This window comes from Branchiostoma lanceolatum, chromosome 12 (assembly GCF_035083965.1).
Source record: "Branchiostoma lanceolatum isolate klBraLanc5 chromosome 12, klBraLanc5.hap2, whole genome shotgun sequence".
NCBI lineage: Eukaryota > Metazoa > Chordata > Leptocardii > Amphioxiformes > Branchiostomatidae > Branchiostoma > Branchiostoma lanceolatum.
In genome coordinates this window covers 8,659,173-8,666,209 of record NC_089733.1, presented here as the reverse complement: position 1 = coordinate 8,666,209, position 7,037 = coordinate 8,659,173, and the positions used below count along the sequence as shown (strand labels likewise).

The following is a 7,037-nucleotide window of genomic DNA, read 5'->3' as shown; positions in this document are numbered from 1 at the left end:
GATCAAACGATTGATAGATTACCCAAATGACAGTTTAAAATCATGGTCATTTCCTTCTCTTTCTCTCTCTCTCTCTCTCTCTCTCTCTCTCTTTCTCTCTCTCTCCCATACACATACATGTGTGAGAAACGTTCTGTTCATCTTCCTTCAAGTCTTTTCTCTTTCAATCTGTCTCTTTCTCTCTTTCAATAGTAGAATAACAACACCGCCGTACATGTATGACACACATTAAGGGAACAATGCATGTATTAGTCTGTCCAAAACCTCCTTGGTCTGTCTCATGCTCTGTTGAATAATCTCTCAGTTTGACAGTGACACAACGTGTTCTCCACTATTGAAGAATGGCCGTGCTTTGACCTTCTGATCGCTAAATACACCGTAAACGCCTGGGGTACTTCTATCCGCCCATCCAGTTCTTATCACGGCATGGGCACGACACTATGAACTGACTTGTAATTAGCCTACACCAGGCCCTCCTACGGGTGTACAGATCGTAGAATTTTGCAGAAAAAGGAATTATTAGCCAGTCAGTCAGTCCACGGTGAAGAGCCATTTCGCCCGCGTGCGAATGAATCTCTCCGATGGCCAAACTCCCCTGAATATTCTCCCTATAGCCGGCGTGGTTAGTCTGGTAGAGACTACTTCTAATACTCCCATGCCGGAGACTGAACTGACACAGGCACCGAGACTTGTGCTATCTAAACCTGTCCGCAACGTGAATCTGGAAACACAAAAACATACAAAATGTGCATCTAACCTTCAGTAACGTATGCATCTGTTAGTGTTGTCTTCTGCTTTCCCTATCCTGTTGGATTTTGCCTACAGGTAACATTTTAATTGTCAGAAATATCTCTTCCCATACGAAATTTCCTGCCGCGCGCCGCCTCTGTGCCGACGAGGGAGGGCAGCGTTAAAAATCCCGGCCACTTCCCGGCCACTTCTTCGGGACACCCCCCTCCCCATCGAAACCTCTGCTTGGAGAATAGGTGAGGTTTATTCCATGAAGGTAATGTTTGTATCGTGAATCACAACCCGCGTTTATAGTGACGTTTCTCTCAATCGACGTCCTTTGTCCTCGTTCAAGACTAAAGTAGCACAACGATATTCGATATTCGTGTAAGGAAACGAAACGGTTCATAATTCAAATAAGTCATGATCTGGAAAGTATAACTCAAGGTTTAATGATCTAATCGGGACGTTTCCCGATAAAAGGTACTGACAACATGCCCATGTTACTTGTCCTGCAGCAGTTTGGGTCCCGACGTCATTAGACGATTAGAGGTTCAGAAGGTCATCGCCATAAATTTGCCGTGTTTTTGTTTGCTTGTTTGTCTTTTATTTGTGAGTGTGAGTGTGAGTGCAAGTCTGTGTATTTGTGTATTCTCAAAACATCGGGTCAAAATATCAACAAGCCTTTCTCGGATTGAAATATGGGGGTGTATTTCGGGGGACTATTTTGCAAAGCGAAGCTACGTGATTTAGCCATGTTCTTAATAAGTTAGCAAGATTTTCTTGTCCTCATTCAAGTTGCTCTAAGATAGTACCAGCATTCATAACAGTTACTAGTATATCTTTTTTCTAGCCGTTGTGTGTACGAACAATTTACAGTTGATTTAATCAATCATATGCTCCGCTTAAATAAGGCAACTTGCGTCGAGACAGAGCGATTGCACGCATTTTCTTTGGATCAATGGGTAACAATACAGCAATGCAGCTCAAACTATTTATCCCATTTTTTTATTCCAAAAAAGTGTTTCAATTTAAATCCATGATAACTACTTTTGCACGTTATAACGTCTGTCACAAACGTATCACATAATTTCACTATTTTACCATTTTTGAAACCTCTTACTAGTAAATTAATGGGATAGCACCCCTCTATCCCATTAATTCACCACAAGGAGAAATTATAATCTTTGAAATCTCTTACCAGTAAATTAATGGGATAGCACCTCTTTTTCCCATTAATTTACTTAAGCGATATCTAAAAACCTCTTGTCTTGAGAGATATCTAAAAATCTCTTACTAGTAAATTGATGGGATAAGGGGGTGCTAGCAATGCAGTTGGTGAAAACAATGTCCTTGGTGGAAAAGTATGTCATCTAGACTAGATCTCATCGATGTTTACTTCACGCCACGCGTAGGTTAGACTAGTTCTTTCAAGGCAACGTTTGATCAAACAATTGATAGATTATCCAGATCACAGTTTGAAAGCATTCATGGTCATCTCCTTCCCTCTCTCTTTCTTTCTCTCTCTCTCTCTCTCTCTCTCTCTCTCTCTCTCTCTCTCCCTCTCTCTCTCTCTCTCTCTCTCCCCCCTTCTCTCTCATAAACATACATGTGCAGACATATTTCAGGGAGAAATGTTCTGCTGATGAACTTCCTTCAAGTCTTTTCTTTTTTCATCTCTCTTGTTCAAAAGTAGAATGACACCACCACTGTACATGTCCTTCTCATCGCTAATTACACAGTTAACGCCTGGGGTACTTCTACCCGCCATGTTATTGTCACGCCAAGGGCACGACACTACGAACGGCCCATGTAGGACTACACGGTCCGTTCATTGTGTCGTGCCCTTGGCGTGACAATAACATGGTAGGTACTAGGTACAAGTACCCCAGGCGTTAACTGTGTAATTAGCGATCGAAGACTGAACTACTAAAACAGGCACAAAATTTGTAAGACTTGTGACGTCTAAACCTTTCCGCATTGTGAACCTAGAATCATAAAAACATGCAAAATATGTTGATGAAGGTTAGACATCCAGGTAGTAAGATACGCCAAAAATAGTTAAGCAACTGGATAAAATTTTGAAACAGTCAGACGTTTCAGACAGCATCCGCTGTCTTTCGTCAGTGACCAACGATAGGGCTGGGAAACCAGATTAATACCAAAACTCTGAATAGAGAGTGAGAGAATAGATATGTTATGACAATTTAGGATGTCTTGGCGTAGTCTTCAAAAGAAAATTAATTCAAGACAAAACCTTGACTGTTTCAAAATGTTATCCAGTTCCTTGAGTAAGTATTTTTGGCGTATGCAAAATATGCATCTATTCATTCTATTGTCTTCCGCTTTTCCTGTCCTGTTGGAGTTTTGCCTACAGCCTATGAAACATTTTGGCACCAATGTCTGAGAAACACTTATATCAGGCAATCAGTTAACTTTGCAGGTCTGAAAATGCAGAGGTATCGAAGCGGCACTCCTCGCGGTCTGCAGGTGAACTACAGCCTTGAAAAGTATCATGACGCCATGCAACACCCCGGGCTTAGAGTGACACCTGATATTACTGATAGATTTAGTAATGACAAGCACATTACTTAGATTATTAGTAACGTTAGATGTTGGGAGGTAGATCGTCATGTTTTCTGACCTTCTGACACAGTTCTCCAGATCTTAAAAGTGTCTGGCTCGTCATAGTTTCGGACGGGTAACTAATATTCACCTTGAATATTCACCTTGAGGTTCAGCCAGTAGGTAGCCTTTGTCGAAGTAATGAGGATGTACCTAAGTTGTGCTAAGGACTGTGAGTCGGAAAAACGGAGCAGTCGGAAAATGTTCCGGATCCCTTCAAGCATTTTCTTCAAGATTGACCTAGGCGTGAAAGAGGATGAAATGCACGGGTAGTGTCAGCGTTTCCGACCATACACCTGTTTGACACGGTCGACTACAGTTGGCCATGGTGTGAGAGTGAAGAAGCGCTCTCTTGCGGTCCAGTGGCTATGTTCAGGAGGGAGTGGTTTCTCTCTTGCGCGGCAGAAGCCATAGAAACGCAGCCCTACGTCCGAACAAAATTGTGTTGTTGTTGTTTTTGCGGTTGTTTTTGTCGTTATCCTCATCTATCATATCGCTAGACGTGGTCTCCAGGTGCTAAGGATCCTCTGGGTGCTAGGACCCTTTTTAAATAGGATCTTTTTAATAGTCCATGTTGAATTTGACACAAAGCTTTAAATAAATTTTTTGTGACTAAAATGAGATGATACACAATCTCTTGCTGCCAGTGACTGATTGGCCCCCTAGTGGAGCCTGACCGGGGGCTACTAGAAGAGCGTCATTTCGTCAGGCTACGATCCTCCTTCCTAACATCTGCTTGAAAGTTGCTGTGACCCACTTAATTTGACCTGGACCCCACACCGTGGTCTGACCCGGAAGCAGATCGTATCTTGTCTTTACGTAATGGTTGTCTTACCTGTATCGGAACCAGGGGTCGACAGATTCAACTGTTTCTCCATATTCTTGGCGATACCATTGAGCGAGTTACTGCCAACGGAATAAAAGAAGTTTTTATCACCGCCGAGGTCCAAGAGGCAAGTATTTTTCCGACTTATTGTCCTCATGCAGTTGGCCGAGGACTAAAAAACCACGCCGAAATGGGCCGGGGGGGTTAATAACAAAACACTTCTTAACATGGCAGCCCCAATTAAGACATGGTCTCACGTATAAGCCCATTCACGGTTCCGACTACGCATGTGTAGTGTCAAAGGTGAAGGCCCCTGGCTTGTAAACAGTTCTCGTCTCGACATTGTCTAGATTTGCATAACCACGCCCAGACGGGTTTTGTTTACGTCTCGGGGGCCTTTACCTTTGACATTGCACATGCGTAGTGGCAACCGTGAATGGGCTTAACTTGTTCGTGTCATATAGTGCAAACTGCCCGCAAGTTGGCATTCCTGTTTTACTTTGATATTAACACTTAGGCATTTCTGTATCTTGCAGAACATTGAAAGACCACAGTATCACCAGAATGAGTTGCTACGTTATAAAACCCACGAGTTCCTCCCAGCGCCTTCCTTACCTTCCATTACTGATGACCCTCCGGGGCGGTAGGCAGGTCACTCTGGACAACTACAGAGAGCAGGACGAACAACAGCTCTTCCACATCTTCAAGAAGATTGTTGAAGACGGCCAGAACTATCCTCAGGAAAAGATGGAGTCTGTTCAAGACTTCCGCGACTACTATCTCTCTCACGACGTCTTCGTTGCCAGGGATGCCACTGAGACAGAAGAAGTTCTTGGAGCATTCTACGTCAAACCCAACTTTCCCGGCAGATCCTCTCATATATGTAACGGTGGTTTTATAGTGAAGGAGACCGCAAGGGGGCTGGGCCTTGGCAAAAGGATGGCCGAATACTTCCTGTACATTGCAAGGGATCTTGGATATAAGGCGTCTTTCTTTAACTTAGTGTATGTAAATAACGAGGCATCTTTGAAGATCTGGCGTGGTCTAGGATTTAAGGAAATTGGCCTAGTGCCAAAGGCGGGGTATTTAAAAGGGTTAGGCTACACTGATGCTGTGCAATTTTATTACGACTTTTCGACTCTAACTGGTTCTGTTGAGCAGATCCGGTAAAACGTTTGTTTTGAAATGAGTATCGTCACTTCCTTGACACGCTATGGTTAGCTTGTCTCATTTACATTGCCTTCTAGGACCGCCGACGTTTACTTTTCGGGGTAGCGCTGACGGCAATATTAATGTTGTGGTAGTTCCTTACTCTACAAGCAGTGATTGGGTTCGGCTTATTTTTGACGTCATTTTGGGCGTTTTTGTCGGGCTTTCTATTTTGTCACGGTTTCTTTCGGCCGCCAACTTGAAAGAAACCGTGACAAAATAGAAAGCCCGACAAAAACGTCAAAACCAAGCCGAAACACAACCTCTGCTTGGAGAGTAGCAGATTATTGTCTACGTCAGTTCTATAACTTATGTTATATTAATATCGCTGACGATCCTACCACCAAAGAAATTTTATTCGAATGTGACAACACATCTTAACTTCATTGTCAACTCTTAAATTAACTTAGAATTGTATTCCGAAGTGATGTAAGCTCAATATTTGTGAAATGTATCGACAATGAACGCAGGAAAAAGGCATGACAACAACTGTATCACTGATTTCTTAATTTATTCTTCAACCACGCCACAAAATTAACATAACGTGACAGTGTACACATATTGATCAAGTGGAAAGGTCTACATTAAAGTGAGATGAAGAAATAAAAGTTTCCTTACTAATTCCAAGTCTTACAACAACCGGTACCTACGGTCAAGATCTCAACACTGAAATAACTTACAACTACATACTTAGAAATACCTCAAATGTTACATTTGAAAAGTAGCTATCCAATACAATACTTGAACGCGAACAAGGATTTCACGTAATATTAATATATACAAAGATGATTTTAGAAACAAGTTAGAGTGTGTTTGAATCGTATTATGACCAGTGCCTTGTTTATACACACGTATGTATCGAATTAATAAAATCTGTTACATATGTTATTGACGAGCACATGTTATGTAGTTTTGATTTGTACTTTTAGTTTGCAGAACAGAAATCATTAGATGCATTTTTACAAATATATAGATTATGTCATCTTCTTTCATACAGAATATTACAATTGAAAGAATATCTGCTACAGATTGATAAGGTTAAGTCATGATCATATTCAAGTTTTTGTGGTGAATTTTCTTTTTCCAATCAATCATGGATTCATTCAACAGATGTTACCTGAATAAATGCGCCAATGTAACCTTATAACAGGAATTGTTGGCGTGAAATAGAGTCCATTCCGAGTCACCACGAGGGTTTTATAATAATATTTGTCATCATTTTGAAAAATTTCTAATAAAAGAATATCTGACTGACAATAGTTCTAAATTTTTCTAAAAGATCAAATACAAAAATATGAATTTATTTGAATTTGATTACATAATTTAGAAATATTTTGAAAGTAACTGCACAAAAACCTCTTTATTTGTAATTATTTCCAAACATCTATGTGATTATCTAACTTTTAGAAATATTTACAAAAAAAGGTAGAAAATGGTTAACAATAGTAGAATGGTGATTGCCCCCATAAAAGTAGGTGCTAATCCGGCCCTTCTGTCTGCCTTTGTACATCTTCAGACTTCACTGCAGGACACCGCACGGTCCTTTGTGGAAAGCATTCTTCCCTAAACTTAGCAAGGATGTGTGAATTACTTTCTTCCCAGCCCTCTGACCTATTTATAGAGATGTTACAAATAATGGTAGAAAATG

General features: G+C 41.0%; 1 long non-coding RNA gene across 1 annotated transcript; it reads left to right on the top strand.

Annotated features, from left to right (window-relative positions):
- Positions 1-4,016: 4,016 nt before the first annotated feature.
- Positions 4,017-5,366, top strand: LOC136446113 (uncharacterized). Its single transcript, XR_010757505.1, has 2 exons — positions 4,017-4,307; positions 4,717-5,366. It is a non-coding gene; the product is annotated as an uncharacterized lncRNA (long non-coding RNA).
- Positions 5,367-7,037: the final 1,671 nt, after the last annotated feature.